The sequence below is a fragment of the Trematomus bernacchii genome, unplaced genomic scaffold, assembly GCF_902827165.1.
Source record: "Trematomus bernacchii unplaced genomic scaffold, fTreBer1.1, whole genome shotgun sequence".
NCBI classification, from domain to species: Eukaryota; Metazoa; Chordata; class Actinopteri; order Perciformes; family Nototheniidae; genus Trematomus; species Trematomus bernacchii.
Window position 1 is genome coordinate 761,192 of NW_022987746.1, and position 27,075 is coordinate 788,266.

A 27,075-nucleotide genomic window follows, 5' to 3' on the forward strand; every position below is an offset into this window, starting at 1 on the left:
GGGGGGCGGGGCCTAACAGACACGCTGCAGCGGCATACAGAGATCTGCCGGGGACGGAGCGTTCAGAAGTATAAAGACACTCTACAAGCCTTGATGTGGACAAAGCTCGTTTGCCATTAGTGTTTTCGCGTTAGCGCGTTGACACGAGTAGAGCAGTCTGTCCAAACAGCCGGCCAAAAGGCGTCATATTCAGTCGGAGAAATGCACAATTTTCGACTTCCTTAACTCGTAGCTCTGTTGCCCCAATTACGAGTAACGTTATCACATCAGGTGTGCAGAGGTGGGAGAAAGTACTCAGATCTTGTAGTTAAGTAAAAAAATACCATAGTGTAGGAAGAGTTCCTCAAGTAAAAGTATTCTCATCAAAATATAGTGAAAGTAGCGACAGTAAAAGTAGTCATTGTGCAGATTGGTCCATTTCAGAATAATATATATGATATGTTTTATAATGATTGATCATTAAAGTGTTCTCAAAGCTGGTAAAGGTGCAGCTAGTTTGAATGACTTTGTATACTGCAGGGTAGCTTGTGAATTTACTCCAGGTGGAACTAAAGTCTGATTTAACACTTGATTATATTTCACATCATTCATCCACATCTGTGAAGTAACTAAATGTATTGCATACATGTAGTGGAGTAGAAGTACACAGTAGCAACACATTTAAATACTCCAGTAAAGTACAAGTACCTCAACATTTTACTCAAGTACAGTAGCCTACAATATAATAACATAATTATATATATTTCATTTATTTGACATTTAAATAAAGCAATTAATTCGGTTAACAATTTGTTAGTTTTTCCCTTTAAAAAATAACAAAAAGTAAATACAATTAAAACTGCGGTCACAGACGTGCACGCAGTTGTGGGCGGGCCTTCGCCTCCGAGCGCCCGCAGGGGAGTGTCGCCGGTCGTCCCGGCGTCCGGCGGCAGCGCGCGAGTCCGCCGAAATGAGCCGTTCGTCAAACGTTTGCGGCCCGGAGTCCCAGGTCCTCCGGCAGCGACCCGGAAACGGATGTGGGCGCGCCGCCTGGAAGGAAACGGAATTTCCGTAAAGGCTCGTCGAGGATCGATTATGGCCGAGGCTGTCTGGAGGAGCAGTAACCGTGACGCGTGGTGCAGTGGGTTGTGCAGACTTTCTGGCCTTTACCGTTTATTTACTCAAGAAACGCATCTCCTCTGGATATTAGGCCATGTATATTTTTAATACAACTGCTTTAATTGTGAGCCGACATTTACAGCGACAACAGCTGCCGAGGCCAGTGCGGAAAGCAGAAGAGTGCGTATAATATATATCACTCAGTAATATAAGTAACAGGCCGACATGACACACTGTATTTGTATGCTTTAGTAGACATCTCCAAATAAACAGTTGATATTTTGCATGAAACCAAATAGTGTAAATGGTCAAAAATGGTATCTTCTCTGTTAGCTTACGACCGCCCCGATTGAGCTAGCAACTACTTCATTCCCAATTCAGCATGATGTTGGATATGGGCATAATTTGTCCTTGACTGGAATTTGTCCGATCATTTCCCTAAGAGCAGTGTGCAAAAATGTGCAGAAAATGCATGAAAAACGGCCATCTTTCCAAATTGCCATTTTTCTGGGGGGCGGGGCTAATGAAACGGCTTTTGAAAAATGTGTGCCATGATAATAGCAATGTGTATACAGCGTGTCATGAATATGGGGAAAACTATATGCGATGAGTGACTAAGCCCTAACCCTAACCCTAACCCTCGTCAAAAATGGCACATTCTCCGTTAGCTTACGTCCACCCCGATTGAGCTAGCAACTATTCATTCGCAATTTAGCATCACATTGGATATGGGCTCAACTGGTCCTGGAGTGGAATTTTTACGATAATTTCCCCAAGAGCAGTGTGCAAAAATGTGCAGAAAATGCATGAAAAACGGCCATCTTTCCAAATTGCCATTTTTCTGGGGGGCGGGGCTAATGAAACGGCTTTTGAAAAATGTGTGCCATGATAATAGCAATGTGTATACAGCGTGTCATGAATATGGGGAAAACTGTATGCGATGAGTGACTAACCCCTAACCCTAACCCTAACCCTAACCCTAACCCTAACCCTAACCCTAACCCTCGTCAAAAATGGTACATTCTCTGTTCGTTTACGACCGCTCCGATTGAGTTAGCAACTTTTTATTCCCAATTTAGCATGGCTGTGGATATGGGCTCAACTGGTCCTGGAGTGGAATTTTTACGATAATTTCCCCAAGAGCAGTGTGCATAAATGTGCAGAAAATGCATGAAAAACGGCCATCTTTCCAAATTGCCATTTTTCTGGGGGGCGGGGCTAATGAAAAGCAATTTGAAATATGTGTGCAATCATAAGAGCAATGTGTATACAGCGTGTGGTGAATATCGGGAAAACTATATGCGAGTAGTTTGGAGTAACCCCTAACCCTAACCCTAACCCTAATCCTCGTCAAAAATGGTACATTCTCTGTTAGCTAACGTCCGCCCCGATTGAGCTAGCAACTATTTTATTCGCCATTTAGCATGATGTTGGATATGGGCTGAACGTGTCCTGGACTGGAATTTTCCCGATCATTTCCCTAGGAGGTGTGAGCAAAAATGTGATTAAAATGCATGAATAACGGCCACTTCTCAAAATGGGCGACTTTCTGGGGGGCGGGGCTAATGGAAGCCATTTGGAAATATGTCCGCAATTCCATGAGGAACGTCTGTGCCAACATTCGCGTAGTTGGGAGAAACTATATGTGAATACCGCACAATAGGGGGCGCTACTGAGCTGATTTCACCAAACGCACGATTTTATTGTACATTCTGGAAAAGGTGGTGGGCGGTGACGGGTGTCCCAAGTTTCACGTCCGAAGCTCATTTTAGCGAATTTGTGCCATTGAAATCGTCGAATATGGCACATTCTCCGTTAGCTTACGAGCACCCCGTTTGAGCGGTCGACTATTCATACGCAATTTAGCATCACATTGGATATGGGCTGAACTTGTGCTGGAATTGAATTTTTCCGATCATTTCCCTAGGAGGAGTTCCCAAAAACGCGCTTAAAACGCACATTTTCCAAAATGGCCGAGTTTTTGGGGGGAGGGGCTAATGGAAGCCATTTTGAAATATATCCGCAATTCCATGAGGAACGTCTGTGCCAACATTCGGGTAGTTGGGAGAAACTATATGTGAATACCGCACAATAGGGGGCACTACTGAGCTGATTTCACAAAACGCACAATTTTATTGTACAGTCTGGAAAAGGTCGTGGGCGGTGACGTGTGTCCCAAGTTTCACGTCCGAAGCTCATTTTAGGGAATTTGTGCCATTGAAATCGTCGAAAATGGCACATTCTCCGTTAGCTTACGAGCACCCCGTTTGAGCGGTCGACTATTCATACGCAATTTAGCATCACATTGGATATGGGCTGAACTTCTGCTGGAATTGAATTTTTCCGATCATTTCCCTAGGAGGAGTTCGCAAAAACGCGCTTAAAACGCACATTTTCCAAAATGGCCGACTTTTTGGGGGGAGGGGCTAATGGAAGCCATTTTGAAATATGTCGACAATTCCATGAGGCATGTCTGCGCCAAGACTCGGGTCGCTGGGAGAAACTATATGTGACTACCGCACAATAGGGGGCGCTACTGAGCTGATTTCACAAAACGCACGATTTTATTGTACATTCTGGAAAAGGTCCTGGGCTGTGACGTCTGTCCCAAGTTTCACGTCCGAAGGTCATTTTAGCGAATTTGTGCTATTTAAAACGTCGAACATGCCACATTCTCCGTTCGCTTACGAGCACCCCGTGTGTGCGGTCGACAATCCGCTTCTGAATTTAGCATCACATTGGATATGGGCTGAACTTGTGCTGGATTGGAATTTTTCCGGTCATTTCCCAACGACAATAGTTTGCAAAAGCGCCTAAAACGCACATTTTCCAAAATGGCCGACTTTATGGGGGGAGGGGCTAATGGAAGCCATTTTGAAATATGTTGGCAATTCCATGAGGCATGTCTGTGCCAAGACTCGGGTCGCTCAAAGAAACTATATGTCACTACCGCACAATAGGGGGCGCTACTGAGCCGTATTTGCAAAAACGCACGATGTTTTTGGACAGTCTGGAGGAGGCCGTGGGCCGTGACGTGTGTTCCGAGTTTAAAGGCCGTAACTGTATTTTCCCGCTACTTATGGGTCGGTAATGGTTTTTAACCCTTCGATTTCGACATAAAGCTGAATAGGTCACGCCCACTTCCGTCATTGGTTGCGCCCCTTTAAATCTCAGTTGATACTCATCCTGCCAGTATGTGTATGACAACATATATTTATTTCGTCTATCGGATCTTCAGGTAAAAATTTGTTGTGCTTTTGGCGCCCCCTATTGTCCAAAATGAACATGCTTTTTTGTGCCTATTCCCCAAGACAGACTGAACCTTTCCACCGAAATCTGTGATATTTGGATACATTGCGGATGAATTAGGAGCATTTATGTGTAAGCCACACCTTTTTGCTAATATGTTGCGATTGATGTCGGGCACATTTTTCCACACGTCGTGCTCATGTTCTACGGTAGTGTGTCTGACCCTCCACTGATGCTGTACACTAAGTTTGGTGTTGAAAAGCAAAAAATTGAAATTGTAGTTAATATTTCACTGTTTTTCACATTATGCTAATTTAAAAAAAAATAAAGTAGGCGGAGCTTAGGGATATGAGAGGATAATATGTAGGGCTGCTCCACCCGGATAAGTGTGCAAAATTTCAGGTCCATCCGAGTTACGCGGCGACTATGTACATTTTTCAAAAACTGAATTTTGACAGGTGGCGCTAGAGAGCATGTCGGAAATTTCGCAACCATCGAATCCAGAATGTTAACATTTTCACCCGTCCTGGCGGCGTTGCCAAATGTCGCTACGTGAACAGTGTGGGAACCCCCTCAAAAACAGGTCCAAAGCGCAGATCAAGGAAAATTAAAACTGCGGTCACAGACGTGCACGCAGTTGTGGGCGGGCCTTCGCCTCCGAGCGCCCGCAGGGGAGTGTCGCCGGTCGTCCCGGCGTCCGGCGGTAGCGCGCGAGTCCGCCGAAATGAGCCGTTTGTCAAACGTTTGCGGCCCGGAGTCCCAGGTCCTCCGGCAGCGATCCGGAAACGGATGTGGGCGCGCCGCCTCGAAGGAAACGGAATTTCCGTAAAGGTTCGTCGAGGATCGATTATCGCCGAGGCTGTCTGGAGGAGCAGTAACCGTGACGCGTGGTGCAGTGGGTTGTGCAGACTTTCTGGCCTTTACCGTTTGTTTACTCAAGAAACGCATCTCCTCCGGATATTAGGCCACGTATATTTTTAATACAACTGCTTTAATTGTGAGCCGACATTTACAGCGACAACAGCTGCCGAGGCCAGTGCGGAAAACAGAAGAGTGCGTATAATATATATCACTCAGTAATATAAGTAACAGGCCGACATTACACACTGTATTTGTATGCTTTAGTAGACATCTCCAAATAAACAGTTGATATTTTGCATGAAACCAAATAGTGTAAATGGTCAAAAATGGTATCTTCTCTGTTAGCTTACGACCGCCCCGATTGAGCTAGCAACTACTTCATTCCCAATTCAGCATGATGTTGGATATGGGCATAATTTGTTCTTGACTGGAATTTGTCCGATCATTTCCCTAAGAGCAGTGTGCAAAAATGTGCAGAAAATGCATGAAAAACGGCCATCTTTCCAAATTGCCATTTTTCTGGGGGGCGGGGCTAATGAAACGGCTTTTGAAAAATGTGTGCCATGATAATAGCAATGTGTATACAGCGTGTCATGAATATGGGGAAAACTATATGCGATGAGTGACTAACCCCTAACCCTAACCCTAACCCTAACCCTCGTCAAAAATGGCACTTTCTCCGTTAGCTTACGTCCACCCCGATTGAGCTAGCAACTATTCATTCGCAATTTAGCATCACATTGGATATGGGCTCAACTGGTCCTGGAGTGGAATTTTTACGATAATTTCCCCAAGAGCAGTGTGCAAAAATGTGCAGAAAATGCATGAAAAACGGCCATCTTTCCAAATTGCCATTTTTCTGGGGGGCGGGGCTAATGAAACGGCTTTTGAAAAATGTGTGCCATGATAATAGCAATGTGTATACAGCGTGTCATGAATATGGGGAAAACTATATGCGATGAGTGACTAACCCCTAACCCTAACCCTAACCCTAACCCTAACCCTCGTCAAAAATGGCACATTCTCCGTTAGCTTACGTCCACCCCGATTGAGCTAGCAACTATTCATTCGCAATTTAGCATCACATTGGATATGGGCTCAACTGGTCCTGGAGTGGAATTTTTACCATAATTTCCCCAAGAGCAGTGTGCAAAAATGTGCAGAAAATGCATGAGAAACGGCCATCTTTCCAAATAGCCATTTTTCTGGGGGGCGGGGCTAATGAAAAGCAATTTGAAATATGTGTGCAATCATAAGAGCAATGTGTATACAGCGTGCAGTGAATATCGGGAAAACTATATGCGAGTAGTTTGGAGTAACCCCTAACCCTAACCCTAACCCTAACCCTAACCCTCATCAAAAATGGTACATTGTCTGTTAGCTAACGTCCGCCCCGATTGAGCTAGCAACTATTTTATTCGCCATTTAGCATGATGTGGGATATGGGCTGAACGTGTCCTGGACTGGAACTTTCCCGATCATTTCCCTAGGAGGTGTGAGCAAAAATGTGGTTAAAACGCATGAATAACGGCCACTTCTCAAAATGGCCAACTTTCTGGGGGGCAGGGCTAATGGAAGCCATTTGGAAATATGTCCGCAATTCCATGAGGAAAGTCTGTGCCAACATTCGGGTAGTTGGGAGAAACTATATGTGAATACCGCACAATAGGGGGCGCTACTGAGCTGATTTCACAAATCGCACGGTTTTATTGTACAGTCTGGAAAAGGTCGTGGGCGGTGACGTGTGTCCCAAGTTTCACGTCCGAAGCTCATTTTAGCGAATTTGTGCCATTTATATCGTCGAAAATGGCACATTCTCCGTTAGCTTACGAGCACCCCGTTTGAGCGGTCGACTATTCATTCGCAATTTAGCATCACATTGGATATGGGCTGAACTTGTGCTGGAATTGAATTTTTCCGATCATTTCCCTAGGAGGAGTTCCCAAAAACGCGCTTAAAACGCACATTTTCCAAAATGGCCGAGTTTTTGGGGGGAGGGGCTAATAGAAGCCATTTTGAAATATATCCGCAATTCCATGAGGAACGTCTGTGCCAACATTCGGGTAGTTGGGAGAAACTATATGTGAATACCGCACAATAGGGGGCGCTACTGAGCTGATTTCACAAAACGCACGATTTTATTGTACAGTCTGGAAAAGGTCGTGGGCGGTGACGTGTGTCCCAAGTTTCACGTCCGAAGCTCATTTTAGGGAATTTGTGCCATTGAAATCGTCGAAAATGGCACATTCTCCGTTAGCTTACGAGCACCCCGTTTGAGCGGTCAACTATTCATACGCAATTTAGCATCACATTGGATATGGGCTGAACTTGTGCTGGAATTGAATTTTTCCGATCATTTCCCTAGGAGGAGTTCGCAAAAACGCGCTTAAAACGCACATTTTCCAAAATGGCCGACTTTTTGGGGGGAGGGGCTAATGGAAGCCATTTTGAAATATGTCGACAATTCCATGAGGCATGTCTGCGCCAAGACTCGGGTCGCTGGGAGAAACTATATGTGACTACCGCACAATAGGGGGCGCTACTGAGCTGATTTCACAAAACGCACGATTTTATTGTACATTCTGGAAAAGGTCCTGGGCTGTGACGTCTGTCCCAAGTTTCACGTCCGAAGGTCATTTTAGCGAATTTCTGCTATTTAAATCGTCGAACATGCCACATTCTCCGTTAGCTTACGAGCACCCCGTGTGAGCGGTCGACAATGCGTTTCTTAATTTAGCATCACATTGGATATGGGCTGAACTTGTGCTGGATTGGAATTTTTCCGGTCATTTCCCAACGACCGTAGTTTGCAAAAACGCGCCTAAAACGCACATTTTCCAAAATGGCCGACTTTATGGGGGGAGGGGCTAATGGAAGCCATTTTGAAATATGTCGGCAATTCCATGAGGCATGTCTGTGCCAAGACTCGGGTCGCTCAAAGAAAGTATATGTGACTACCGCACAATAGGGGGCGCTACTGAGCCGTATTTGCCAAAACGCACGATGTTTTTGGACAGTCTGGAGGAGGCCGTGGGCTGTGACGTGTGTTCCGAGTTTAAAGGCCGTAACTGTATTTTCCCGCTACTTATGGGTCGGTAATGGTTTTTAACCCTTCGATTTCGACATAAAGCTGAATAGGTCACGCCCACTTCCGTCATTGGTTGCGCCCCTTTAAATCTCAGTTGATACTCATCCTGCCAGTATGTGTATGACAAAATATATTTATTTCGTCTATCGGATCTTCAGGTATAAATTTGTTGTGCTTTTGGCGCCCCCTATTGTCCAAAATGAACATGCTTTTTTGTGCCTATTCCCCAAGACAGACTGAACCTTTCCACCGAAATCTGTGATATTTGGATACATTGCGGATGAATTAGGAGCATTTATGTCTAAGCCACACCTTTTTGCTAATACGTTGCGATTGATGTCGGGCACATTTTTCCACACGTCGTGCTCATGTTCTACGGTAGTGTGTGTGACCCTCCACTGATGTTGTACACTAAGTTTGGTGTTGAAAAGCAAAAAATTGAAATTGTAGTTAATATTTCACTGTTTTTCACATTATGCTAATTAAAAAAAAATCAAAGTAGGCGGAGCTTAGGGATATGAGAGGATAATATGTAGGGCTGCTCCGCCCGGATAAGTGTGCAAAATTTCAGGTCCATCCGAGTTACGCGGCGACTATGTACATTTTTCTAAAACTGAATTTTCACAGGTGGCGCTAGAGAGCATGTCGGAAATTTTGCAACCATCGAATCCAGAATGTAAAAATTTTCACCCGTCCTGGCGGCGTTGCCAAATGTCGGTACGTGAATAGTGTGGGAACCCCCTCAAAAACAGCTTTAAACTGCAGAACAATAAAAAAAAGAATAATAACACCAAGGAAAACAATAGGTCTTCGCACACTTCGTGCTCAGGCCCTAATTAAAACTGCGGTCACAGACGTGCACGCAGTTGTGGGCGGGCCTTCGCCTCCGAGCGCCCGCAGGGGAGTGTCGCCGGTCGTCCTGGCGTCCGGCGGTAGCGCGCGAGTCCGCCGAAATGAGCCGTTTGTCAAAAGTGTGCGGCCCGGAGTCCCAGGTCCTCCGGCAGCGACCCGGAAACGGATGTGGGCGCGCCGCCTCGAAGGAAACGGAATTTCGTAAAGGTTCGTCGAGGATCGATTATCGCCGAGGCTGTCTGGAGGAGCAGTAACTGTGACGCGTGGTGCAGTGGGTTGTGCAGACTTTCTGGCCTTTACCGTTTGTTTACTCAAGAAACGCATCTCCTCTGGATATTAGGCCATGTATATTTTTAATACAACTGCTTTAATTGTGAGCCGACATTTACAGCGACAACAGCTGCCGAGGCCAGTGCAGAAAACAGAAGAGTGCGTATAATATATATCACTCAGTAATATAAGTAACAGGCCGACATTACACACTGTATTTGTATGCTTTAGTAGACATCTCCAAATAAACAGTTGATATTTTGCATGAAACCAAATAGTGTAAATGGTCAAAAATGGTATCTTCTCTGTTAGCTTACGACCGCCCCGATTGAGCTAGCAACTACTTCTTTCCCAATTCAGCATGATGTTGGATATGGGCATAATTTGTCCTTGACTGGAATTTGTCCGATCATTTCCCTAAGAGCAGTGTGCAAAAATGTGCGCAAAATGCATGACAAACAGCCATCTTTCCAAATTGCCATTTTTCTGGGGGGCGGGGCTAATGAAACGGCTTTTGAAAAATGTGTGCCATGATAATAGCAATGTGTATACAGCGTGTCATGAATATGGGGAAAACTATATGCGATGAGTGACTAACCCCTAACCCTAACCCTAACCCTAACCCTAAATCTAACCCTCGTAAAAAATGGCACATTCTCCGTTAGCTTACGTCCACCCCGATTGAGCTAGCAACTATTCATTCGCAATTTAGCATCACATTGGATTTGGGCTCAACTGGTCCTGGAGTGGAATTTTTACGATCATTTTCCCAAGACCAGTGTGCAAAAATGTGCAGAAAATGCATGAAAAACGGCCATCTTTCCAAATTGCCATTTTTCTGGGGGGCGGGGCTAATGAAACGGCTTTTGAAAAATGTGTGCCATGATAATAGCAATGTGTATACAGCGTATCATGAATATGGGGAAAACTATATGCGATGAGTGACTAACCCCTAACCCTAACCCTAACCCTAACCCTAACCCTCGTCAAAAATGGTACATTCTCTGTTCGTTTACGACCGCCCCGATTGAGTTAGCAACTTTTTATTCCCAATTTAGCATGGCTGTGGATATGGGCTCAACTGGTCCTGGAGTGGAATTTTTACGATAATTTCCCCAAGAGCAGTGTGCATAAATGTGCAGAAAATGCATGAAAAACGGCCATCTTTCCAAATTGCCATTTTTCTGGGGGGCGGGGCTAATGAAAAGCGATTTGAAATATGTGTGCAATCATAAGAGCAATGTGTATACAGCGGGTGGTGAATATCGGGAAAACTATATGCGAGTAGTTTGGAGTAACCCCTAACCCTAACACTAATCCTAACCCTAATCCTCGTCCAAAATGGTACATTCTCTGTTAGTTAACGTCCGCCCCGATTGAGCTAGCAACTATTTTATTCGCCATTTAGCATGATGTTGGATATGGGCTGAACGTGTCCTGGACTGGAATTTTCCCGATCATTTCCCTAGGAGGTGTGAGCAAAAATGTGGTTAAAATGCATGAATAACGGCCACTTCTCAAAATGGCCGACTTTCTGGGGGGCGGGGCTAATGGAAGCCATTTGGAAATATGTCCGCAATTCCATGAGGAACGTCTGTGCCAACATTCGGGTAGTTGGGAGAAACTATATGTGAATACCGCACAATAGGGGGCGCTACTGAGCTGATTTCACAAAACGCACGATTTTATTGTACAGTCTGGAAAAGGTCGTGGGCGGTGACGTGTGTCCCAAGTTTCACGTCCGAAGCTCATTTTAGGGAATTTGTGCCATTGAAATCGTCGAAAATGGCACATTCTCCGTTAGCTTACGAGCACCCCGTTTGAGCGGTCGACTATTCATACGCAATTTAGCATCACATTGGATATGGGCTGAACTTGTGCTGGAATTGAATTTTTCCGATCATTTCCCTAGGAGGAGTTCGCAAAAACGCGCTTAAAACGCACATTTTCCAAAATGGCCGACTTTATGGGGGGAGGGGCTAATGGAAGCCATTTTGAAATATGTCGGCAATTCCATGAGGAACGTCTGCGCCAAGACTCGGGTCGCTGGGAGAAACTATATGTGAATACTGCACAATAGGGGGCGCTACTGAGCTGATTTCACCAAACACACGATTTTATTGTACATTCTGGAAAAGGTGGTGGGCGGTGACGTGTGTCCCAAGTTTCACGTCCGAAGCTCATTTTAGGGAATTTGTGCCATTGAAATCGTCGAAGATGGCACATTCTCCGTTAGCTTACGAGCACCCCGTGTGAGCGGTCGACAATGCGTTTCTTAATTTAGCATCACATTGGATATGGGCTGAACTTGTGCTGGATTGGAATTTTTCCGGTCATTTCCCAACGACCGTAGTTTGGAAAAACGCGCCTAAAACGCACATTTTCCAAAATGGCCGACTTTATGGGGGGAGGGGCTAATGGAAGCCATTTTGAAATATGTCGGCAATTCCATGAGGCATGTCTGTGCCAAGACTCGGGTCGCTCAAAGAAAGTATATGTGACTACCGCACAATAGGGGGCGCTACTGAGCCGTATTTGCCAAAACGCACAATGTTTTTGGACAGTCTGGAGGAGGCCGTGGGCTGTGACGTGTGTTCCGAGTTTAAAGGCCGTAACTGTATTTTCCCGCTACTTATGGGTCGGTAATGGTTTTTAACCCTTCGATTTCGACATAAAGCTGAATAGGTCACGCCCACTTCCGTCATTGGTTGCGCCCCTTTAAATCTCAGTTGATACTCATCCTGCCAGTATGTGTATGACAAAATATATTTATTTCGTCTATCGGATCTTCAGGTATAAATTTGTTGTGCTTTTGGCGCCCCCTATTGTCCAAAATGAACATGCTTTTTGTGCCTATTCCCCAAGACAGACTGAACCTTTCCACCGAAATCTGTGATATTTGGATACATTGCGGATGAATTAGGAGCATTTATGTCTAAGCCACACCTTTTTGCTAATACGTTGCGATTGATGTCGGGCACATTTTTCCACACGTCGTGCTCATGTTCTACGGTAGTGTGTGTGACCCTCCACTGATGCTGTACACTAAGTTTGGTGTTGAAAAGCAAAAAATTGAAATTGTAGTTAATATTTCACTGTTTTTCACATTATGCTAATTTAAAAAAAATCAAAGTAGGCGGAGCTTAGGGATATGAGAGGATAATATGTAGGGCTGCTCCGCCCGGATAAGTGTGCAAAATTTCAGGTCCATCCGAGTTACGCGGCGACTATGTAAATTTTTCTAAAACTGAATTTTCACAGGTGGCGCTAGAGAGCATGTCGGAAATTTTGCAACCATCGAATCCAGAATGTAAACATTTTCACCCGTCCTGGCGGCGTTGCCAAATGTCGGTACGTGAATAGTGTGGGAACCCCCTCAAAAACAGCTTTAAACTGCAGAACAATAAAAAAAAGAATAATTAAAACTGCGGTCACAGACGTGCACGCAGTTGTGGGCGGGCCTTCGCCTCCGAGCGCCCGCAGGGGAGTGTCGCCGGTCGTCCCGCGTCCGGCGGTAGCGCGCGAGTCCGCCGAAATGAGCCGTTTGTCAAACGTTTGCGGCCCGGAGTCCCAGGTCCTCCGGCAGCGACCCGGAAACGGATGTGGGCGCGCCGCCTCGAAGGAAACGGAATTTCCGTAAAGGTTCGTCGAGGATCGATTATCGCCGAGGCTGTCTGGAGGAGCAGTAACCGTGACGCGTGGTGCAGTGGGTTGTGCAGACTTTCTGGCCTTTACCGTTTGTTTACTCAAGAAACGCATCTCCTCTGGATATTAGGCCATGTATATTTTTAATACAACTGCTTTAATTGTGAGCCGACATTTACAGCGACAACAGCTGCCGAGGCCAGTGCGGAAAGCAGAAGAGTGCGTATAATATATATCACTCAGTAATATAAGTAACAGGCCGACATGACACACTGTATTTGTATGCTTTAGTAGACATCTCCAAATAAACAGTTGATATTTTGCATGAAACCAAATAGTGTAAATGGTCAAAAATGGTATCTTCTCTGTTAGCTTACGACCGCCCCGATTGAGCTAGCAACTACTTCATTCCCAATTCAGCATGATGTTGGATATGGGCATAATTTGTCCTTGACTGGAATTTGTCCGATCATTTCCCTAAGAGCAGTGTGCAAAAATGTGCAGAAAATGCATGAAAAACGGCCATCTTTCCAAATTGCCATTTTTCTGGGGGGCGGGGCTAATGAAACGGCTTTTGAAAAATGTGTGCCATGATAATAGCAATGTGTATACAGCGTGTCATGAATATGGGGAAAACTATATGCGATGAGTGACTAAGCCCTAACCCTAACCCTAACCCTCGTCAAAAATGGCACATTCTCCGTTAGCTTACGTCCACCCCGATTGAGCTAGCAACTATTCATTCGCAATTTAGCATCACATTGGATATGGGCTCAACTGGTCCTGGAGTGGAATTTTTACGATCATTTCCCCAAGAGCAGTGTGCAAAAATGTGCAGAAAATGCATGAAAAACGGCCATCTTTCCAAATTGCCATTTTTCTGGGGGGCGGGGCTAATGAAACGGCTTTTGAAAAATGTGTGCCATGATAATAGCAATGTGTATACAGCGTGTCATGAATATGGGGAAAACTATATGCGATGAGTGACTAACCCCTAACCCTAACCCTAACCCTAACCCTAACCCTAACCCTCGTCAAAAATGGTACATTCTCTGTTCGTTTACGACCGCCCCGATTGAGTTAGCAACTTTTTTATTCCCAATTTAGCATGGCTTTGGATATGGGCTCAACTGGTCCTGGAGTGGAATTTTTACGATAATTTTCCCAAGAGCAGTGTGCATAAATGTGCAGAAAATGCATGAAAAACGGCCATCTTTCCAAATGGCCATTTTTCTGAGGGGCGGGGCTAATGAAAAGCAATTTGAAATATGTGTGCAATCATAAGAGCAATGTGTATACAGCGTGTGGTGAATATTGGGAAAACTATATGCGAGTAGTTTTGAGTAACCCCTAACCCTAACCCTAACCCTAACCCTAATCCTCGTCCAAAATGGTACATTCTCTGTTAGCTAACGTCCGCCCCGATTGAGCTAGCAACTATTTTATTCACCATTTAGCATGATGTTGGATATGGGCTGAACGTGTCCTGGAGTGGAATTTTCCCGATCATTTCCCTAGGAGGTGTGAGCAAAAATGTGGTTAAAATGCATGAATAACGGCCACTTCTCAAAATGGGCAACTTTCTGGGGGGCGGGGCTAATGGAAGCCATTTGGAAATATGTCCGCAATTCCATGAGGAACGTCTGTGCCAACATTCGCGTAGTTGGGAGAAACTATATGTGAATACCGCACAATAGGGGGCGCTACTGAGCTGATTTCACCAAACGTACGATTTTATTGTACATTCTGGAAAAGGTGGTGGGCGGTGACGGGTGTCCCAAGTTTCACGTCCGAAGCTCATTTTAGCGAATTTGTGCCATTGAAATCGTCGAACATGGCACATTCTCCGTTAGCTTACGAGCACCCCGTTTGAGCGGTCGACTATTCATACGCAATTTAGCATCACATTGGATATGGGCTGAACTTGTGCTGGAATTGAATTTTTCCGATCATTTCCCTAGGAGGAGTTCCCAAAAACGCGCTTAAAACGCACATTTTCCAAAATGGCCGAGTTTTTGGGGGGAGGGGCTAATGGAAGCCATTTTGAAATATATCCGCAATTCCATGAGGAACGTCTGTGCCAACATTCGGGTAGTTGGGAGAAACTATATGTGAATACCGCACAATAGGGGGCGCTACTGAGCTGATTTCACAAAACGCACGATTTTATTGTACAGTCTGGAAAAGGTCGTGGGCGGTGATGTGTGTCCCAAGTTTCACGTCCGAAGCTCATTTTAGGGAATTTGTGCCATTGAAATCGTCGAAAATGGCACATTCTCCGTTAGCTTACGAGCACCCCGTTTGAGCGGTCGACTATTCATACGCAATTTAGCATCACATTGGATATGGGCTGAACTTGTGCTGGAATTGAATTTTTCCGATCATTTCCCTAGGAGGAGTTCGCAAAAACGCGCTTAAAACGCACATTTTCCAAAATGGCCGACTTTTTGGGGGGAGGGGCTAATGGAAGCCATTTTGAAATATGTCGACAATTCCATGAGGCATGTCTGCGCCAAGACTCGGGTCGCTGGGAGAAACTATATGTGACTACCGCACAATAGGGGGCGCTACTGAGCTGATTTCACAAAACGCACGATTTTATTGTACATTCTGGAAAAGGTCCTGGGCTGTGACGTCTGTCCCAAGTTTCACGTCCGAAGGTCATTTTAGCGAATTTCTGCTATTTAAATCGTCGAACATGCCACATTCTCCGTTAGCTTACGAGCACCCCGTGTGAGCGGTCGACAATGCGTTTCTTAATTTAGCATCACATTGGATATGGGCTGAACTTGTGCTGGATTGGAATTTTTCCGGTCATTTCCCAACGACCGTAGTTTGCAAAAACGCGCCTAAAACGCACATTTTCCAAAATGGCCGACTTTATGGGGGGAGGGGCTAATGGAAGCCATTTTGAAATATGTCGGCAATTCCATGAGGCATGTCTGTGCCAAGACTCGGGTCGCTCAAAGAAAGTATATGTGACTACCGCACAATAGGGGGCGCTACTGAGCCGTATTTGCCAAAACGCACGATGTTTTTGGACAGTCTGGAGGAGGCCGTGGGCTGTGACGTGTGTTCCGAGTTTAAAGGCCGTAACTGTATTTTCCCGCTACTTATGGGTCGGTAATGGTTTTTAACCCTTCGATTTCGACATAAAGCTGAATAGGTCACGCCCACTTCCGTCATTGGTTGCGCCCCTTTAAATCTCAGTTGATACTCATCCTGCCAGTATGTGTATGACAAAATATATTTATTTCGTCTATCGGATCTTCAGGTATAAATTTGTTGTGCTTTTGGCGCCCCCTATTGTCCAAAATGAACATGCTTTTTTGTGCCTATTCCCCAAGACAGACTGAACCTTTCCACCGAAATCTGTGATATTTGGATACATTGCGGATGAATTAGGAGCATTTATGTCTAAGCCACACCTTTTTGCTAATACGTTGCGATTGATGTCGGGCACATTTTTCCACACGTCGTGCTCATGTTCTACGGTAGTGTGTGTGACCCTCCACTGATGCTGTACACTAAGTTTGGTGTTGAAAAGCAAAAAATTGAAATTGTAGTTAATATTTCACTGTTTTTCACATTATGCTAATTTAAAAAAAATCAAAGTAGGCGGAGCTTAGGGATATGAGAGGATAATATGTAGGGCTGCTCCGCCCGGATAAGTGTGCAAAATGTCAGGTCCATCCGAGTTACGCGGCGACTATGTACATTTTTCTAAAACTGAATTTTCACAGGTGGCGCTAGAGAGCATGTCGGAAATTTTGCAACCATCGAATCCAGAATGTAAAAATTTTCACCCGTCCTGGCGGCGTTGCCAAATGTCGGTACGTGAATAGTGTGGGAACCCCCTCAAAAACAGCTTTAAACTGCAGAACAATAAAAAAAAGAATAATAACCCCAAGGAAAACAATAGGTCTTCGCACACTTCGTGCTCAGGCCCTAATAACACCAAGGAAAACAATAGGTCTTCGCACACTTCGTGCTCAGGCCCTAATAATAACAAGGATTTCAATAGGTCTTCGCACACTTCGTGCTCAGGCCCTAATTAAAACTGCGGTCACAGACGTGCACGCAGTTGTGGGCGGGCCTTCGCCTCCGAGCGCCCGCAGGGGAGTGTCGCCGGTCGTCCCGGCGTCCGGCGGACGCGCGCGAGTCCGCCGAAATGAGCCGTTTGTCAAACGTTTGCGGCCCGGAGTCCCAGGTCCTCCGGCAGCGACCCGGAAACGGATGTGGGCGCGCCGCCTGGAAGGAAACGGAATTTCCGTAAAGGTTCGTCGAGGATCGATTATCGCCGAGGCTGTCTGGAGGAGCAGTAACCGTGACGCGTGGTGCAGTGGGTTGTGCAGACTTTCTGCCCTTTACCGTTTGTTGACTCAAGAAACGCATCTCCTCTGGATATTAGGCCATGTATATTTTTAATACAACTGCTTTAATTGTGAGCCGACATTTACAGCGACAACAGCTGCCGAGGCCAGTGCGGAAAGCAGAAGAGTGCGTATAATATATATCACTCAGTAATATAAGTAACAGGCCGACATTACACACTGTATTTGTATGCTTTAGTAGACATCTCCAAATAAACAGTTGATATTTTGCATGAAACCAAATAGTGTAAATGGTCAAAAATTGTATCTTCGCTGTTAGCTTACGACCGCCCCGATTGAGCTAGCAACTACTTCATTCCCAATTCAGCATGATGTTGGATATGGGCATAATTTGTCCTTGACTGGAATTTGTCCGATCATTTCCCTAAGAGCAGTGTGCAAAAATGTGCAGAAAATGCATGAAAAACGGCCATCTTTCCAAATTGCCATTTTTCTGGGGGGCGGGGCTAATGAAACGGCTTTTGAAAAATGTGTGCCATGATAATAGCAATGTGTATACAGCGTGTCATGAATATGGGGAAAACTATATGCGATGAGTGACTAACCCCTAACCCTAACCCTAACCCTAACCCTCGTAAAAAATGGCACATTCTCCCTTAGCTTACGTCCACCCCGATTGACCTAGCAACTATCCATTCGCAATTTAGCATCACATTGGATATGGGCTCAACTGGTCCTGGAGTGGAATTTTTACGATCATTTTCCTAGGAGGAGTTCGCAAAAACGCGCTTAAAACGCACATTTTCAAAAATGGCCGACTTTTTGGGGGGAGGGGCTAATGGAAGCCATCTTGAAATATGTCGGCAATTCAATGAGGCATGTCTGTGCCAAGACTCGGATCGCTGGGAGAAACTATATGTGACTACCGCACATTAGGGGGCGCTACTGAGCTGATTTCACAAAACGCACGATTTTATTGTACAGTCTGGAAAAGGTCGTGGGCGGTGACGTGTGTCCCAAGTTTCACGTCCGAAGCTCATTTTAGCAAATTTGTGCCATTTAAAACGTCGAAAATGGCACATTCTCCGTTAGCTTACGTCCACCCCGATTAACCTAGCAACTATTCATACGCAATTTAGCATCACATTGGATATGGGCTCAACTGGTCCTGGAATGGAATTTTTCCGATCATTTCCCTAGGAGGAGTTCGCAAAAACGCGCTTAAAACGCACATTTTCCAAAATGGCCGACTTTTTGGGGGGAGGGGCTAATGGAAGCCATTTGGAAATATGTCCGCAATTCCATGAGGAACGTCTGTGCCAACATTCGGGTAGTTGGGAGAAACTATATGTGAATACCGCACAATAGGGGGCGCTACTGAGCTGATTTCACAAAACACACGACTTTATTGTACAGTCTGGAAAAGGTCGTGGGCGGTGACGTGTGTCCCAAGTTTCACGTCCGAAGCTCATTTTAGGGAATTTGTGCCATTTAAATCGTCAAAAATGGCACATTCTCCGTTAGCTTACGAGCACCCCGTTTGAGCGGTCGACTATTCGTACGCAATTTAGCATCACAATAGATATGGGCTGAACTTGTGCTGGAATTGAATTTTTCCGATCATTTCCCTAGGAGGAGTTCGCAAAAACGCGCTTAAAACGCACATTTTCCAAAATGGCCAACTTTATGGGGGGAGGGGCTAATGGAAGCCATTTTGAAATATGTCTGCAATTCCATGAGGCATGTCTGCGCCAAAACTCGGGTCGCTGGGAGAAACTATATGTGACTACCGCACAATAGGGGGCGCTACTGAGCTGATTTCACAAAACGCAAGATTTTATTGTACAGTCTGGAAAAGGTCCTGGGCTGTGACGTGTGTCCCAAGTTTCACGTCCGAAGGTCATTTTAGCGAATTTCTGCTATTTAAATTGTCGAACATGCCACATTCTCCGTTAGCTTACGAGCACCCCGTGTGAGCGGTCGACAATGCGTTTCTGAATTTAGCATCACATTGGATATAGGCTGAACTTGTGCTGGATTGGAATTTTTCTGGTCATTTCTCTGGTCATTTCCCAACGACAATAGTTTGCAAAAACGCGCCTAAAACGCACATTTTCCAAAATGGCCGACTTTATGGGGGGAGGGGCTAATGGAAGCCATTTTGAAATATGTCGGCAATTCCATGAGGCATGTCCGTGCCAAGACTCGGGTCGCTCAAAGAAAGTATATGTGACTACCGCACAATAGGGGGCGCTACTGAGCCGTATTTGCCAAAACGCACGATGTTTTTGGACAGTCTGGAGGCGGCCGTGGGCTGTGACGTGCGTTCCGAGTTTAAAGGCCGTAACTGTATTTTCCCCGCTACTTATGGGTCGGTAAGTGTTTTTAACCCTTCGATTTCGACATAAAGCTGAATAGGTCACGCCCACTTCCGTCATTGGTTGCGCCCCTTTAAATCTCAGTTGATACTCATCCTGCCAGTATGTGTATGACAAAATATATTTATTTCGTCTATCGGATCTTCAGGTATAAATTTGTTGTGCTTTTGGCGCCCCCTATTGTCCGAAATGAACATGCTTTTTTGTGCCTATTCCCCAAGACAGACTGAACCTTTCCACCGAAATCTGTGATATTTGGATACATTGCGGATGAATTAGGAGCATTTATGTCTAAGCCACACCTTTTTGCTAATACGTTGCGATTGATGTCGGGCACATTTTTCCACACGTCGTGCTCATATTCTACGGTAGTGTGTCTGACCCTCCACTGATGCTGTACACTAAGTTTGGTGTTGAAAAGCAAAAAATTGAAATTGTAGTTAATATTTCACTGTTTTTCACATTATGCTAATTTAAAAAAAATCAAAGTAGGCGGAGCTTAGGGATATGAGAGGATAATATGTAGGGCTGCTCCACCCGGATAAGTCTGCAAAATTTCAGGTCCATCCGATTTACGCTGCGACTATGTACATTTTTCAAAAACTGAATTTTGACAGGTGGCGCTAGAGAGCATGTCGGAAATTTTGCAACCATGGAATCCAGAATGTAACAATTTTCACCCGTCCTGGCGGCGTTGCCAAATGTCGCTACGTGAATAGTGTGGGAACCCCTTCAAAAACAGGTCCAAAGCGCAGATCAAGGAAAATGAGAATAATAACACCAAGGAAAACAATAGGTCTTCGCACACTTCGTGCTCAGGCCCTAATAATTCTACGAATAACAATAGGTCTTTGCACTTCGTGCTCAGGCCCTAATAACGAGCACGATTTCAATAGGTCTTCGCACACTTCGTGCTCAGGCCCTAATAAGAATAAGAATAGCACGAATAACAATAGGTCTTTGCACTTCGTGCTCAGGCCCTAATTAAAACTGCGGTCACAGACGTGCACGCAGTTGTGGGCGGGCCTTCGCCTCCGAGCGCCCGCAGGGGAGTGTCGCCGGTCGTCCCGGCGTCCGGCGGACGCGCGCGAGTCCGCCGAAATGAGCCGTTTGTCAAACGTTTGCGGCCCGGAGTCCCAGGTCCTCCGGCAGCGACCCGGAAACGGATGTGGGCGCGCCGCCTGGAAGGAAACGGAATGTCTGTAAAGGCTCGTCGAGGATCGATGATCGCCGAGGCTGTCTGGAGGTGCAGTGACCGTGGCGTGTGGTGCAGTGGGTTGTGCAGACTTTCTGCCCTTTACCGTTTGTTTACTCAAGAAACGCATCTCCTCTGGATATTAGGCCATGTATATTTTTAATTCAACTGCTTTAATTGTGAGCCGACATTTACAGCGACAACAGCTGCCGAGGCCAGTGCGGAAAGCAGAAGAGTGCGTATAATATATATCACTCAGTAATATAAGTAACAGGCCGACATGACACACTGTATTTGTATGCTTTAGTAGACATCTCCAAATAAACAGTTGATATTTTGCATGAAACCAAATAGTGTAAATGGTCAAAAATGGTATCTTCTCTGTTAGCTTACGACCGCCCCGATTGAGCTAGCAACTACTTCATTCCCAATTCAGCATGATGTTGGATATGGGCATAATTTGTCCTTGACTGGAATTTGTCCGATCATTTCCCTAAGAGCAGTGTGCAAAAATGTGCAGAAAATGCATGAGAAACGGCCATCTTTCCAAATTGCCATTTTTCTGGGGGGCGGGGCTAATGAAACGGCTTTTGAAAAATGTGTGCCATGATAATAGCAATGTGTATACAGCGTGTCATGAATATGGGGAAAACTATATGCGATGAGTGACTAAGCCCTAACCCTAACCCTAACCCTAACCCTCGTCAAAAATGGCACATTCTCCGTTAGCTTACGTCCACCCCGATTGAGCTAGCAACTATTCATTCGCAATTTAGCATCACATTGGATATGGGCTCAACTGGTCCTGGAGTGGAATTTTTACGATCATTTCCCCAAGAGCAGTGTGCAAAAATGTGCAGAAAATGCATGAAAAAACGGCCATCTTTCCAAATAGCCATTTTTCTGGGGGGCAGGGCTAATGAAACGGCTTTTGAAAAATGTGTGCCATGATAAAAGCAATGTGTATACAGCGTGTCATGAATATGGGGAAAACTATATGCGATGAGTGACTAACCCCTAACCCTAACCCTAACCCTAACCCTCGTCAAAAATGGTACATTCTCTGTTCGTTTACGACCGCCCCCGATTGAGTTAGCAACTTTTTTATTCCAAATTTAGCATGGCTGTGGATATGGGCTCAACTGGTCCTGGAGTGGAATTTTTACGATAATTTCCCCAAGAGCAGTGTGCATAAATGTGCAGAAAATGCATGAAAAACGGCCATCTTTCCAAATTGCCATTTTTCTGGGGGGCGGGGCTAATGAAAAGCAATTTGAAATATGTGTGCAATCATAAGAGCAATGTGTATACAGCGTGTGGTGAATATCGGGAAAACTATATGCGAGTAGTTTGGAGTAACCCCTAACCCTAACCCTAACCCTAACCCTAATCCTCGTCCAAAATGGCACATTCTCCGTTAGCTTACGTCCACCCCGATTGAGCTAGCAACTATTCATTTGCAATTTAGCATCACATTGGATATGGGCTCAACTGGTCCTGGAGTGGAATTTTTACGATCATTTCCCTAAGAGCAGTGTGCAAAAATGTGCGCAAAATGCATGACAAACAGCCATCTTTCCAAATTGCCATTTTTCTGGGGGGCGGGGCTAATGAAACGGCTTTTGAAAAATGTGTGCCATGATAATAGCAATGTGTATACAGCGTGTCATGAATATGGGGAAAACTATATGCGATGAGTGACTAACCCCTAACCCTAACCCTAACCCTAACCCTCGTCAAAAATGGTACATTCTCTGTTAGCTAACGTCCGCCCCGATTGAGCTAGCAACTATTTAATCGCCATTTAGCATGATGTTGGATATGGGCTGAACGTGTCCTGGACTGGAATTTTCCCGATCATTTCCCTAGGAGGTGTGAGCAAAAATGTGGTTAAAATGCATGAATAACGGCCACTTCTCAAAATGGGCGACTTTCTGGGGGGCGGGGCTAATGGAAGCCATTTGGAAATATGTCCGCAATTCCATGAGGAACGTCTGTGCCAACATTCGCGTAGTTGGGAGAAACTATATGTGAATACCGCACAATAGGGGGCGCTACTGAGCTGATTTCACCAAACGCACGATTTTATTGTACATTCTGGAAAAGGTGGTGGGCGGTGACGTGTGTCCCAAGTTTCACGTCCGAAGCTCATTTTAGCGAATTTGTGCCATTTAAATTGTTGAAAATGGCACATTCTCCGTTAGCTTACGAGCACCCCGTTTGAGGGGTCGACTATTCATACGCAATTTAGCATCACATTGGATATGGGCTGAACTTGTGCTGGAATTGAATTTTTCCGATCATTTCCCTAGGAGGAGTTCGCAAAAACGCGCTTAAAACGCACATTTTCCAAAATGGCCGACTTTTTGGGGGGAGGGGCTAATGGAAGCCATTTGGAAATATGTCCGCAATTCCATGAGGAACGTCTGTGCCAACATTCGGGTAGTTGGGAGAAACTATATGTGAATACCGCACAATAGGGGGCGCTACTGAGCTGATTTCACAAAACACACGACTTTATTGTACAGTCTGGAAAAGGTCGTGGGCGGTGACGTGTGTCCCAAGTTTCACGTCCGAAGCTCATTTTAGGGAATTTGTGCCATTTAAATCGTCAAAAATGGCACATTCTCCGTTAGCTTACGAGCACCCCGTTTGAGCGGTCGACTATTCGTACGCAATTTAGCATCACAATAGATATGGGCTGAACTTGTGCTGGAATTGAATTTTTCCGATCATTTCCCTAGGAGGAGTTCGCAAAAACGCGCTTAAAACGCACATTTTCCAAAATGGCCAACTTTATGGGGGGAGGGGCTAATGGAAGCCATTTTGAAATATGTCTGCAATTCCATGAGGCATGTCTGCGCCAAAACTCGGGTCGCTGGGAGAAACTATATGTGACTACCGCACAATAGGGGGCGCTACTGAGCTGATTTCACAAAACGCAAGATTTTATTGTACAGTCTGGAAAAGGTCCTGGGCTGTGACGTGTGTCCCAAGTTTCACGTCCGAAGGTCATTTTAGCGAATTTCTGCTATTTAAATTGTCGAACATGCCACATTCTCCGTTAGCTTACGAGCACCCCGTGTGAGCGGTCGACAATGCGTTTCTGAATTTAGCATCACATTGGATATAGGCTGAACTTGTGCTGGATTGGAATTTTTCTGGTCATTTCCCAACGACAATAGTTTGCAAAAACGCGCCTAAAACGCACATTTTCCAAAATGGCCGACTTTATGGGGGGAGGGGCTAATGGAAGCCATTTTGAAATATGTCGGCAATTCCATGAGGCATGTCCGTGCCAAGACTCGGGTCGCTCAAAGAAAGTATATGTGACTACCGCACAATAGGGGGCGCTACTGAGCCGTATTTGCCAAAACGCACGATGTTTTTGGACAGTCTGGAGGCGGCCGTGGGCTGTGACGTGCGTTCCGAGTTTAAAGGCCGTAACTGTATTTTCCCGCTACTTATGGGTCGGTAAGTGTTTTTAACCCTTCGATTTCGACATAAAGCTGAATAGGTCACGCCCACTTCCGTCATTGGTTGCGCCCCTTTAAATCTCAGTTGATACTCATCCTGCCAGTATGTGTATGACAAAATATATTTATTTCGTCTATCGGATCTTCAGGTATAAATTTGTTGTGCTTTTGGCGCCCCCTATTGTCCGAAATGAACATGCTTTTTTGTGCCTATTCCCCAAGACAGACTGAACCTTTCCACCGAAATCTGTGATATTTGGATACATTGCGGATGAATTAGGAGCATTTATGTCTAAGCCACACCTTTTTGCTAATACGTTGCGATTGATGTCGGGCACATTTTTCCACACGTCGTGCTCATATTCTACGGTAGTGTGTCTGACCCTCCACTGATGCTGTACACTAAGTTTGGTGTTGAAAAGCAAAAAATTGAAATTGTAGTTAATATTTCACTGTTTTTCACATTATGCTAATTTAAAAAAAATCAAAGTAGGCGGAGCTTAGGGATATGAGAGGATAATATGTAGGGCTGCTCCACCCGGATAAGTCTGCAAAATTTCAGGTCCATCCGATTTACGCTGCGACTATGTACATTTTTCAAAAACTGAATTTTGACAGGTGGCGCTAGAGAGCATGTCGGAAATTTTGCAACCATGGAATCCAGAATGTAACAATTTTCACCCGTCCTGGCGGCGTTGCCAAATGTCGCTACGTGAATAGTGTGGGAACCCCTTCAAAAACAGGTCCAAAGCGCAGATCAAGGAAAATGAGAATAATAACACCAAGGAAAACAATAGGTCTTCGCACACTTCGTGCTCAGGCCCTAATAATTCTACGAATAACAATAGGTCTTTGCACTTCGTGCTCAGGCCCTAATAACGAGCACGATTTCAATAGGTCTTCGCACACTTCGTGCTCAGGCCCTAATAAGAATAAGAATAGCACGAATAACAATAGGTCTTTGCACTTCGTGCTCAGGCCCTAATTAAAACTGCGGTCACAGACGTGCACGCAGTTGTGGGCGGGCCTTCGCCTCCGAGCGCCCGCAGGGGAGTGTCGCCGGTCGTCCCGGCGTCCGGCGGACGCGCGCGAGTCCGCCGAAATGAGCCGTTTGTCAAACGTTTGCGGCCCGGAGTCCCAGGTCCTCCGGCAGCGACCCGGAAACGGATGTGGGCGCGCCGCCTGGAAGGAAACGGAATGTCTGTAAAGGCTCGTCGAGGATCGATGATCGCCGAGGCTGTCTGGAGGTGCAGTGACCGTGGCGTGTGGTGCAGTGGGTTGTGCAGACTTTCTGCCCTTTACCGTTTGTTTACTCAAGAAACGCATCTCCTCTGGATATTAGGCCATGTATATTTTTAATTCAACTGCTTTAATTGTGAGCCGACATTTACAGCGACAACAGCTGCCGAGGCCAGTGCGGAAAGCAGAAGAGTGCGTATAATATATATCACTCAGTAATATAAGTAACAGGCCGACATGACACACTGTATTTGTATGCTTTAGTAGACATCTCCAAATAAACAGTTGATATTTTGCATGAAACCAAATAGTGTAAATGGTCAAAAATGGTATCTTCTCTGTTAGCTTACGACCGCCCCGATTGAGCTAGCAACTACTTCATTCCCAATTCAGCATGATGTTGGATATGGGCATAATTTGTCCTTGACTGGAATTTGTCCGATCATTTCCCTAAGAGCAGTGTGCAAAAATGTGCAGAAAATGCATGAGAAACGGCCATCTTTCCAAATTGCCATTTTTCTGGGGGGGCGGGGCTAATGAAACGGCTTTTGAAAAATGTGTGCCATGATAATAGCAATGTGTATACAGCGTGTCATGAATATGGGGAAAACTATATGCGATGAGTGACTAAGCCCTAACCCTAACCCTAACCCTAACCCTCGTCAAAAATGGCACATTCTCCGTTAGCTTACGTCCACCCCGATTGAGCTAGCAACTATTCATTCGCAATTTAGCATCACATTGGATATGGGCTCAACTGGTCCTGGAGTGGAATTTTTACGATCATTTCCCCAAGAGCAGTGTGCAAAAATGTGCAGAAAATGCATGAAAAACGGCCATCTTTCCAAATAGCCATTTTTCTGGGGGGCAGGGCTAATGAAACGGCTTTTGAAAAATGTGTGCCATGATAAAAGCAATGTGTATACAGCGTGTCATGAATATGGGGAAAACTATATGCGATGAGTGACTAACCCCTAACCCTAACCCTAACCCTAACCCTCGTCAAAAATGGTACATTCTCTGTTCGTTTACGACCGCCCCGATTGAGTTAGCAACTTTTTTATTCCAAATTTAGCATGGCTGTGGATATGGGCTCAACTGGTCCTGGAGTGGAATTTTTACGATAATTTCCCCAAGAGCAGTGTGCATAAATGTGCAGAAAATGCATGAAAAACGGCCATCTTTCCAAATTGCCATTTTTCTGGGGGGGCGGGGCTAATGAAAAGCAATTTGAAATATGTGTGCAATCATAAGAGCAATGTGTATACAGCGTGTGGTGAATATCGGGAAAACTATATGCGAGTAGTTTGGAGTAACCCCTAACCCTAACCCTAACCCTAACCCTAATCCTCGTCCAAAATGGCACATTCTCCGTTAGCTTACGTCCACC

General features: G+C 45.3%; 1 protein-coding gene across 2 annotated transcripts in view; it reads left to right on the plus strand.

Moving 5' to 3' along the window:
* LOC117496457 overlaps positions 1–27,075 on the plus strand; it is a 92,241-nt gene that overhangs the window by 15,752 nt on the left and 49,414 nt on the right. The window lies entirely within an intron of this gene.